Source organism: Nannobrachium achirus, assembly GCF_963921795.1.
Source record: "Nannobrachium achirus genome assembly, chromosome: 1".
NCBI classification, from domain to species: domain Eukaryota; kingdom Metazoa; phylum Chordata; class Actinopteri; order Myctophiformes; family Myctophidae; genus Nannobrachium; species Nannobrachium achirus.
In genome coordinates, this window is record NC_137810.1 from 59,571,851 (window position 1) to 59,584,487 (window position 12,637).

The window sequence follows — 12,637 nt, forward strand, 5'->3', positions numbered from 1 at the left end:
GCAGGTCAGTGTTATACATTGAATTCAGGTAACATCCCTAAGCCAGTGTTGGTGCTGCTTGCCATCCAGGGCCAGACGGCAGTGGCGGCAGTGGCTCAGGGGTACAGTTGTCGTCGTAGAACACGGAGGGTTCCTGAAGGGGGTTCCCAGTTCGATCCCCCAGAGTTAGTGTCGAAGAGTCCTTGAGGAAGACTCTGAAGCCCTAGTTGCTCCCGGTGAGCAGGTTGGTGCCTTGCATGGTTTCCTCCGCCATCGGTGTATGAATGTGTGTGTGAATGGGTGAATGTAATCTCTGTAAAGCGCCTTGGATAAAGGCGCTATATAAATGCACCATTTACCATTTACCAGACATGGGAGGTTAAGTACAGGTGTGGCATTCTGGGGCCAGTTCTAGAAGTTTGAGACTGCATGCTGGTAACCCAGCAACCAGGCTAGAGATGGGATTTATGGCTCTTTGAAGTGAGCCGGATCTCTGGGATCCGTTCCTTTCAAAGAGCCGTTCAAAAGACATGCTCATTCTAGTTACTTGTTACTTTGTAGATTTTGATTGTAATTACAAATAACTTCAACCCTATATACATTCATTTCTGACATACCTGCCAGCATTGTGAGCTTGTAGATCTGCTATTTTCAAATGATTCTTTTACATTTTATGTGAAAAAAAACTTGGGACATTCTGGTACTTTAAGTACATTTTGATACCAATACTTCTGTACTTTTACTCAACGAACATTTTGAATTCCAGACCGACATTATTATTTCTACATTGCAGTATTGACACTTTGGTTAAGTAAATAATTTACTCCCCCTCATCAAAAAGAAGGAAAAAAATGAAACAGCTCCCGATTTGCGAATTACCGGATCCCATCGTTCATTTCAAAGAGCCGTTCAAAAGACTCGATTCGTTGGCGGACGTCCCATCTCTAGGAAGTGCTATTAGTGGAGCTGGGAGATGGCTGAGGCTTGGATGAAGATGCTCTGATCTTTCCCATGTTCTACGACGGTGTAAACAGGTTGCCTGGTTAATAAACCAGACTCTATCACACACTTCGTTTTTTGAGTCTGGAATTTGGGGGAGAGATTCTTTTTCGGGGGGGGGCGGGCTAAAGGAGTGGGACTGAGTTACTAGGGCCCAAGGTGGAGGGGCCCTAGTAACTTTAGCTATTGAAAAATAGCAGATATACAAGCTCACGCTGCAAGCTTGTAAATCTGCGGGGGTCCGTGGCCAAATACATATCATCTTGGGGGTCCTTCACATGAAAAGGTTTGAGCACCACTGACATGGAAACATAGGTTTCTTGCACACATTTTCACGATTTTTTCAAAAATAGCAGATAATATATGAGCTCGCAGTGTAGTAGTTAACATTCATGGGGTGCCCGCCCGCAGTGAATCCTTGTACCCAGGGCCCAGAATTTGGTGTGACGCCCCTGGGTGTAAAGTAAACCCACGCGATCGATTGATCGGCTACGCTACACACATACAGTATGTGTCTCCGTGTCAAGTAGGTGTCTTTATGTCCACGCGCACAAAGACAGACACATACAGTTATGCCGGAGCGCTGAATGGAGTTGGGAGCGCTGAGTGGAGGCTGTTGTCATGGTTATGGCCATGAGCTCCATTGAATGTTGGCCAGCTCGGTGGATTATGGATTTGTTGATGTTTCTCTTTCAGTGTCTTTCAGCTCTTCGTTGGAAGCTTATGATCTCCAACACACTGTTCAGGGACGTGCTGGCCATTAGGATTTTTTTTTTTTTAAATGTCTGCCTTCGTTCCATTTTGGGGGACAGAAAACTTGTATCTCCAAGTTTCAAATTTATAATTTTTTTTCGCAAAGCAAAGCCCTGCTTCATCATACAAGCAGCCGATCTACAAGCACACAACGCCTCGCGGTGCGAGGCGTTGTGTGCTTGTAGATCGGCTGTTTTCACTAGTTTAAATCATTTTTGAGCGGTGCTAACCGCTCCTATAGACCGTTTTTTTACCAAAACTATGATGTCACAAATGATGATGACATGAGTTCGCTAGACCAATGAAACACTTCGATTCTGTTGATCTGTCCATGATGTCATAGTCACAGAGGCACCCGATTGGTTAACCCTGATTTAGAACGCGTTTAGGCCGTGTAAAATACGTCATAACGCGTTTAGGCCGCGTAAAATACGTCATAACACGTTTAGGCCGCGTAAAATACGTCATAAAAAATTATTGAGCGGTGCTAACCTTGAATTTCAAAATTGTATTAGATGAATATCACTTATAAGCGATAAAATAACCACACTTTTAGACAGACTGTGGAAAATCTTACAGGTTATAAATGATAGGCAACTAATACAAGTTTAAAATACAAATGAACAGACTTTGAAAAACTAAAATATTCATCTTCTGGCCTCTTCTCGCCTCTCTGGAGGCCTCTCTGGAGGTAAATAAGGTCACTTATCATTACACTACGACACTCTTACAAGTTACAATCCGTAGCTTGGTCAACTAACTGATGAGAAATGACGATAAGGACTTATATAGTCTGAGCAGACCTCTAGACTGACATCATACACAACAAAAACAATATTGCCATGCGTGCCTATCAACACTGATTCGAGCAGGAATTAGTTTGCACCGCTCACTTCGCACGGGTGCGATTTTTAAAATGATAAATACAAAACAAACGGTTTTGGACATACAAGGTTTCCACCCGACAACGACGAAATATAACTCATGTACAGTAATTGGCCCACTGGCTTGTCACTTGTCATGATCTGAAATGGCAAATCTTTGAGTAGCAGCAACGCTAGAGAGAGATCTCTCTCTATAGCGCGCAATGAGGGCCTCTCCAACTCTTTTTCCTGGGCTGAATCAGGGGCCGAGCATGTCCCTGACGCTGTTGTTGCATCAGTAGAGGCAGTGACTACACACGCACGCACACACGCACGCACACACACGCACAAGTCATACAAGTCATGGTCACAGTCTCATAGTCTCATGACTCCGGGTTCACAATGGGCCACATATTGCTAGTATAGAAAGTATAGCAGAAAACAGTGACCCTGACTTGACCTGCTGTCACCCCAGGTTTAAGTTCATGACCTTTTCTCTTAAGCCCACTGTGGGTCTTTGTTTGAAACGGCTGAAGGTTGCACTTGCAACTAATACTTGTGTGATGTTTCATTCACATCCTCGTATACAACATGGGCGGAAGTTTGTTTGTGAAGAGAACAGGCTACTGTATTGTATTGTGCCCAGTGTTTTGAGTGACAAAAGTTAACCATAGAAACACGAAAGAAACGTTGGTTATGATGAGAGGACTGTAATGTCAGTGTTTGTGTTGAAATGTCTCAGACAGTGCTATGGAAGAGTTCTCCTGCTTTGCTGGGGTTATTGCAGCAGTGAGTGATAAGTAAATGATAATTGATACATTCATGAAACCGTTAAAAAGATGCCAAAATGAGGGGGGAAAACCGCTCGAAAACCGATATTGGCACGTAAGCGTTTCTGTGGATTTGCGCCCCTGAAGAGAAGCAACTATACTGATAAGCTTTGACTGCGGAACAGTCAGACAGACAGGTATGGCGGGTCAGACAGACAGTAGATAGATAGATGCACAGAAATACATTTTAGTCAGGAACATTCACGTCTAAGTAGATTTAACCATTTATTGCATAAAGGGAATACAGTTAATCTTGGCGTTAATGGTCCCCGCTTTCAGAAGATGTTCCCTGACTTTTGTGCATGCTTTTTGAGCATGCTAAGCAAAATCAGGGTAAGCAATAAGCCCCATATAGGGATACAATAGCAGAAGAACAATAGCACAACATTGACATGTAACTTAATTAGACAATCACAAGTATTTGAGCTTAGCCAGACTGACCGTGCAAAGGTGGAGGCTGGGGTGGAGGCAGCAAGCAGCGAATGATTCCGAAGCTTCGGAAACCAAGCATAGGTAGAGAAAGCAAGCCGTATTTAAAGAAGCCTACTGATTGAGAGCTTTGATTGGAGTATGGCAGTCATGTGATGTAATGACCAGCACCTATGAGAATCAGAGCAGTGTATGGAGAGTGGCGTCACGCTTTGCTCTCGCCGCAGAACGGAAGTGGCGTCGCTGGAGCCTGGTGACATTCCTACAGCTCTTCAGCCCCGTCCACCTCCATTGTATTTCACTCGCTGGTATACTAAATAGACTAAATCACGTCTTTTTCACCCTTTTAATGCATTCACGGGCCTTTCCAAGGTAGGCAACATTATCGACTCTAGTTATTGTTTAATGTAAGAAATTAGACTTTATTGACTTTTAAATGACTTACTTTATTGACTTTAAAATTCACTTAAATTAACTTGGAGAGGCCCGTGAATGCGTTAAAATGGGGAAAAGACGTGATTTAGTCTGAAAATGCCTCAGTTACAATGGAGGTGGACGAGGCTGAAGAGCAGCAGGAATATCACCAGACTCCAGTACGCTAAATAGTGACGTCACGTCCGCTTTCCACGCTTACAATGGGAGCAGGGACGTGCTGGCCATTGGGAAAAGCGGGACAACTCCCGAACGGCTGGTTCATTCCCGGCCAGTCCAGGCCGGCCATTAGGAAAGAAATACAAATAAAATGTCGGCCTTCGTTCCATTTTGGGGGCTAGGCGGCCAACAAAGTAAATCGTCACTGTCGGGTAGAAACCTCGTATCTCCAAGTTTCAAATTTGTACATTTTTTTTTCGCAAAGCAAAGCCCTGCTTCATCATACAAGGCTGTCGCACAAAACAAGTGAAAATAGCAGATCTACAAGCACACAACGCCTCGCACCGTGAGGCATTGTGTGCTTGTAGATCGGCTGTTTTCACTAGTTTAAATCATTTTTAAAATGATAAATAAATACAAAACAAACGGTTTTGGACGTACAAGTTTTCCACCCGACAACAACGAAATATAATTCATGTAATTGGCCCACTGGCTTGTCACTTGTCTTGATCTGAAATGGCAAATCTTTGAGTAGCAGCAGCGCTATAGAGAGAGATCTCTCTCTATAGCGCGCAATGAGGGCCTCTCCAACTCTTTTTCCCGGGCTGAATCAGGGGCCCAGCATGTCCCTGTAGGGGTCTGATGAGAATGAGGAATGAGAACAGAGCTGACTGACAGCTGCTGGGTGGGACGCCTCCCGTGTCCTGCATAAACTGACGCTGACGCTTCATTTACAGAAATACATGCACACAGACACAGCAGATGAAATCCTCTGTGTTCATTTATCCATTTGTAACTTCCGAAAGTGCATAAATGTAACAAAACAAAGGGACCATGCAGTTGTATTTGGACCCATAGAGCAGTGTTTCCCAACCTGCCAGGGCACACCTTTTATAGCCTGCTCCCTTTTCCATGCACAGCATTCAAGAGAATTGCCTCGTCCAAACTCTCCTGAACTTGAAGCATCTTATGTTGAAAGAATTGCCCTCTATGTGTAGAAATCCATGCCATTACGCCACATCTCCTGTATTCACTTTGATTATGCTTAGTTCAGTGTGGTATCAAGCACCGAAAATGCTCAACTCGTGAGCTTTTGGAGGTCTGCTATTTTCAATATTTTCTAGGGATGGGACTCAATTAAAAAAAAAAATCTAATTAATTGGAGGCTTTGTAATTAATTAATTGAAATTAATCGCATGTTTATTTGCATATAAATATTTGATTTTATTTAAATTAAAACGCAATTTGTATACAAGTTTTTACATTTTTAAATCAAAATTTCCAATCTACTGGGCCGAGCAAATGAAGTGGTCTGATCGGCAGCTTCTCCCATTGCGTGTACTGGGGTTTGTTGACTGTTGGTTGGTGCAATTCGTCCAGTGAGAAAGGTTCTATGGTGCAAAAACTAAGCATGATTAAAATGCGTTAATTTCTTTAATCGCGTTAATTTTCTGTAATTAATTAATCGAAATTAATCAGTTAAAGTCCCAGCCCTAATATTTTCACCAAAAGGCCCCTGCCTCTCTAACATTCTCTGCACGTCCCTGATAGAGACAGAGAGAGACACAGAGAGAGAGAGAGAGAGAGAGAGAGAGAGAGAGTGTGAGTGTGAGACACAGACAAGACAAATCAGTCATTTAGTCCGGCAGGCAGGCAGGCAGGCAGGGCCATATGTGGAAGCAGTAGCAAGGGAACCAGCGAGAGGTCAAAGGTGACGGGGGATTTGGGTTTCCTGCCCCGGTGGAGCTCAACCACAAACCTCTCCCTCCCCCAGAACACACATCATCACTGCCTGACTGTTCTGTTCTGCTTCACGCTCTTTTAGCCTGGGTTTGTTTTTGCCTGGTTTGCGTTGCGTTGCCTTTTACACTGTTGCTGCGTTGGGTTGCATTCAGGGACATGCTGGGCCCCTGATTCAGCCCGGGAAAAAGAGTTGAAGAGGCCCTAATTTATTTATGTAATTTTTTTGTTATATTTCGTCGTTGTCGGGTGGAAACCTTGTATGTCCAAAACCATTCGTTTTGTATTTATCATTTAAAAAATGATTTAAACTAGTGAAAACAGCCGATCTACAAGCAAACAACGCGTTGCACTGCGAGGCGTTGATGCTTGTAGATCTGCTGTTTTCACTACTTTTGTGTGACGGCCTTGTGTGATGAAGCAGGGCTTTGCTTTGCGAAAGAACTTACAAATTTGAAACTTGGAGATACAAGGTTTCCACTCGACAACGACGATGTGCAAGTCTTTGAATATTATATCTTTTTTAAAGTGAACATTTGTAAACTCAAATATTTGCTTCTGCAGGGGGGGTCTCTGATAATATTTTGAGACGGGGGTCGGCGGCCAGATATACATATAATTCTAGGGGGTCCTTGATGTGAAAAAGAGAACCACTCATCATAGAAACATGCGTTTTTTTCAAAAACCTTAGAAGCATTTAGAAGTGGACATTAATCGGGTCAAAAGTTACACACACAGCTTAAATAGCCTCTCGTCCACCACAACACATTGTGAGCTTTTAGGTTGGCTATTTTCTTCGGCGCGTGATACCGCCGTACGACGGAGCATACGCTTAAGCGCTCGAAAAAATGGCAGCGGTCTGAATTACCCTTAACACCGCAGACTTTGTTTTCCTCTTCTGCTAATTTCTCACTTTCTCTCTTCACCGTAGGCCGCGTGTGACTAGAGTTACAGCCACACACGAACAGGCATCTGTGGGAATCTGATGTAAACGTGAGCGTGTGTGTGTGCGTGTGCGCGCATGCGTGTGTGTGTGTGTGCGTGCGCGCAGACATACCGCTGACTCTGTGTCTGTATAATAAAACGTTTTGTACACTCAACAGTCATATATGTTTGTGTCTCGCGCACGTTTCTGTTGTACTGTACTGTACAGTACATGGGTGGGTGACGTGACGTAACGTTTTCGCTGTCCTCGGTGTCAAACATGTATAAATAAAAAATATATTTGTCAAAAACCTTCTGAATATTGTGCAGGACATTAAGCTTTATGTGAACTTACTCAAGATTCAAACATTTCATTCCTCATTTCTTCAGAATCTTCAACCAAACATGGCAAAACTCATATGGTGTGACTGTCCTGACCTTGTTTCTCAAAGTGGGAACTTGAATAAAACTAAGAAAAAGAATTGCTAAAAATCATTTGAAAATGAATTTAGGCTAAAAAGAAATGTCTATTTTGAGCCTATATCTTTTCAAAGTCAAAGCATAATGTTTTCAGTCATTTCTGATCAAAAACATTTTGTCCCCCAACCCAAAATCATTTGGTGTGACACTAGTTTGGAAAAATTAAACAGGCAATTATTTGGACACCTATTGGCTAGAGAGGTCCTTCTTCTGTAAGGCTATTCAGCACTCCCAGCACAACTGCAAGACAGGTGTCTGAGGTGAGTTATGATTTTAACATTTTCATGAAATGCCATCTTGTTGAAACGTTGACAAACTCACCATTCTGGATGTCTTTTGGTGTGACACCTTTTCTTTAAAAAAAGCTTAAGTTATTTGAAGTTTTGGTCATATTTCCATGTAGATCTAGGCTGCTTTGTTATAGCTAGCATGCTGTTAGCATGCTAATGTGTACATAGTAGCCTCAAGGTAAACCTAAATGGAGAAAACAGTAATATGGTGTGACACTTAATCATATGGTGTGACATGTCTGCTTGTCACACCATATGACTTGACTGTCACACCATATGATTTATACTGTATTTAACTACAGATATAACAACAAATAACAAATTTCCATGTTTCTTTTGCACATTTAAACATTTGTTTTAAACATTTTTACATAAAATGTAATTTAGCTTCATTCAGTGATACTTCAAATTCATCAGACAGAGCAGAAACCCCTTCACAGAAACCTTAACATATTGTTTCAATCTAAACAATATTTTCTCTTTGTCTTAAACTATACATTCCATTTTCTTTTGTCAGCTGGAAAATGACAAGTGCTGAGAGAACGAGAAAGTACAGGGAGAAACTAAACAATGACCCAGCAAGGAGAGAGGAGCCAAAGGGGCGAGACTGCATTTTCTACGAAGAGCAGGAGGTTGTCTGTGGCATAGCAGAACCGCAACAAGGCAGCCGGTTTGCTACCCTCACCAAATACGACTGGCTGATGTACAATACAGTCTAAATGTATAATCTAATCTGATCTAATACTTTTGTACTTTGACTCACTGGACTGGACAGTGGACAGTGTTAAGGTAAGACCCGAGACAAAACTAGCGAAAATAGCTGATCTACAAGCTCTCAACACGTTGTGCTGCGAGAGCTTGTAGATCAGCTATTTTCAGAGTTGCGCAACCCAGCACTCTTTAGCTAGTGGAGATGTGGTGTAATGTCATGATTCCTAATTACATTTGTTCAACACAAAATGCTGTGTTCAAGTTCAGGAGACTTCGGAAAAAAGCAATTTACCTGAATGCTGAGTTCTGTTTCCACTAATTGGTGTTAATAAAATGTTGCCTTCAATGCCTTGGCTCCAAGTGTGGCTATGCGCCTTATTGTCCCTTTAGGATCCTTCTGCCGTGGGCCGGCAGAAGACTTAGGTGTGCGTAGCATTCCTGTGCACATCCTCATCATCCATCTACTACTACAATTCTTTCTTATCCCATGTTAAAGCCCTACAATAATATCCTGTTCAGAAATATTAAGGCCATGTTATCCTGGGTAATTGTTTAATCAATCAGTAAAGTTCAGTACTCACTAATAGGTAGGTTAAAACACAGTTTGCTTTGACACATGAAGATATGATCATACGGTGTGACACTAAATCATTTGGTGTGACATTCCAAATAGTGAGAAATCATACCTTTATTAATGATTAAACCAAAAAAATGTTTATGGATTACATAGAGAATATTATCAGGAAGAGTCACAAATATTTGTGTAATTTTAGAGAAAGTTTTGACAGAATACATTTAAAATATGTTGTAAGATCATGAACATGGGCCTCACACAGAGTGTCGATTATGAAAAAAATATACAGATATAATTAATTTTCAAAAAACTATAGTGGATCACTGGTTAGTTATGATAAAGGACTTTGATAAAGTGAGTAACTTAAGAAAGATGTACTCCATTTTCATTTTATGAACAATTATTTTCATGTCACACCATATGACGATTTTAGGCACAAGTACAACAAACTGCTGAATAAAGTCTGATTCCAATAAAATATCTAAAAACAAAATGTATTTCCATAAGGTTGAGAGTGAGTAGAACAAAAGTAAATAACTTTTATGCCTGCAATTTAAAGTTTTTTTAAAAACACATTTTTTGGGGCGTCACGTCACTGACCCACATATACTGTAGATATAGTGCATGTGTTTAAATATGTGTTTAAATATGTGTGTGTGTGTGTGTGTGTGTGTGTGTGTGTGTGTGTGTGTGTGTGTGTGTGTGTGTGTGTGTGTGTGTGTGTGTGTGTGTGTGTGTGTGTGTGTGTGCGTGCGTGCGTGCGTGCGTGCGTGCGTGCGTGCGTGCGTGCGTGCGTGCGTGCGTGCGTGCGTGCGTGCGTGCGTGCGTGCGTGCGTGCGTGCGTGCGTGCGTGCGTGCGTGCGTGCGTGCGTGCGTGCGTGCGTTCGTGCGTGCGTGCGTGCGTGTGCGGGGGCGGCGCGCTCCCACTGCAGAGCTCTTTATAAACACATCAGTTGGGCTGACAGCGCGCGGTGGGGGTGGGTGGGTGTTGGGGGGGAGGGTGTAGAGGGGCTCGGGACGCAGGCCTCATAAAAAATCACTTCTAATTTATTTCCCCCCAAATTGGAAAGTGCACGCTCACACCTGACTAAATCATCACGCGTCAACTGGAGACGGCCCCCCACCGCACGCTGAGGAAACCCGACCCCCGGCTTTGCTGCGCATGGGGCCAGAGCGCAGGGGCCAGAGCGCAGGGGCCGAGCACAGGGGCTGCGCGCACAGGGGCCGCGCGCAGGGGCCGAGCGCAGGGGCCGCGCGCACAGGGGCCGCGCGCAGGGGCCGCGCGCAGGGCCCCAGCTAGAGAAAACACAGCCGTGTCACAGCGCACACTGCGCCGCTCCGCGCTGCGTACGCACCTTTTAATGGCTTCTGCAGATGTGCTGCTGCTCCTCGATAGCCTCCAACACACACACACGCACATGCACGCACACACACACACACGCACACACACACTTTTGCGCCGGGCCAGTGGGGGCTCTATCAAATTTGTCATTTCAGAACTTTTTTGGGGGGTGGCTGCATGGCGTTGACCTCCGCATGCCCTCCTGTTCCCTCTCCATCCCCCCACCCCTATACCCGTCTCCTCCACCCCTACCCTCCATCTATTCTGCCCCACCTCTTCTGTCCTTTCCTCCTCCTGTTCCATCTTTTTTTTTATCACTTAAAGTTTTATTAAAGTTTTCAGATCACATACAAACCAAAAGACATATAGTGGAAAATAAACAAGACAAAACATAGTATACAAAACATAAAAAATGTAAACAAAATAAAACACAAGGTGATAACCGCTCACATGTCAAGTCCAGATTCACATACATTCCATGGCATTCGACCCATTCGGCCCTTCCCCTGTTTCGTGTGTTTCCCTATTTACAAAAGAATTTTCAATCCTAGAAAGGATTTGGTGCAGTGTTGATTTCGTCAACTAAAACTATGACGAAAAATATTTGCCGACTGCGCTTTTTTCACTGACGAAAACGAAATAAAAAATAAATAAAAACTAAGCTTGATGACTACAACTATGACTAAATATATTGACAATTTTGTCAGGGAGGGACTAGTGGAGAAGAGTAATTTTATGTTTGGTTGCTCTCCGGTGTTGCGTGCTGAAAATAGTCGATCTACAAGCTCGCAGCGAGACGCGTTGTGAGCTTGTAGATCTGCTATTTTTAGCACACAACCAGGTGTAAAATCAGTCTTTACGATTCCATCAAGGCCCGCCAAAATACATTTCAGTTGACTAAATCAACTGTAGATTTAGTCGCCTAAAATCTTATGACATTTAATCGACTAAAACTAACACTTTTCAGGTGACTAAATTATGACTACAACTAAATTACATTTTAGTCAAAAGACTATGACTAAAACTAAATCAAAATTTGCTGTCAAAAATAACACTGATTTGGTGTGCCACTGAATAGTGAGTCGGGTGGAAACCTTGTATGTCCAAAATGTTCATTTTTTATCATTAAAAAAATTTGTTAAACTAGTGAAAACAGCCGATCTACGGCGTTGTGTGCTTGCAGATCTGCTGTTTTCACTACTTTTGTGCGACGGCCTTGTCTGATGAAGCAAGGCTTTACTTCGCGAAAAAACATACACATTTGAAACTTAGAGATACAAGGTTTCTGCCCGACAGTGACGTTATGTTGGATGCATATTCCTCCATATGTTTATCAGCCCTTCCATCTTTTAACACTTAAAAGAAACTATTTTAACTCATTCAAAAAGTAAAAAGATTCAGGTGGAAAAGGCACTTTGCTTGTACTCTCACATTCTTTCTTTCTTTCTTTCTTTCTTTCTTTCTTTCTTTCTTTCTTTCTTTCTTTTTTCTTTCTTTCTTTCTTTCTTTCTTTCTTTTGATCTCTGTCTATAACTCTCTTTCTCTCAATCCAATTCAAAGGAGCTTTATTGGCATGAGAAAACATGCATCGCCTCTCTCTCTCTCTCTCTCCCTCTCTCCCCCTCCTCCCTATAGTGTGTTCCTGGGGTCACTCGCCCTCGTTCTAATGTGGAACACACATGTTATTATTGGCCATTAGACATGGCTATCATAAACTTGACAAACACTAAACAAACAGTGCAGGTGGCTGTCAGACTGGCAGGGGCCAGGGAAAGGCGCGTGCACGCGGGTGTGTGTGTGCGTGCGTGCGTGCGTGTGTGTGTGTAGGGCTGTCACAATTATTACATAATCGTCTAATCGCAATTATTTGACATAATCGCAAATATTTGCCATAATCGCAAATATTTTGTCATAATCGTCATAATCGTCAATGTTGAAAAATGTTCATACATTTATAAACATTTTCAGAAATAGTGGAAATAGCATATCTACAAGCTCACAACGCGTCGCATCGCGACGCGTTGTGAGCTTGTACATCGGCTATTTCCACTACCAATGTTATATTTTAAGTAGAAAGTTGTCAAAATATGTCAGTACCTGTAATTTCTTTGCATATTTAGGTTATGTGTCAT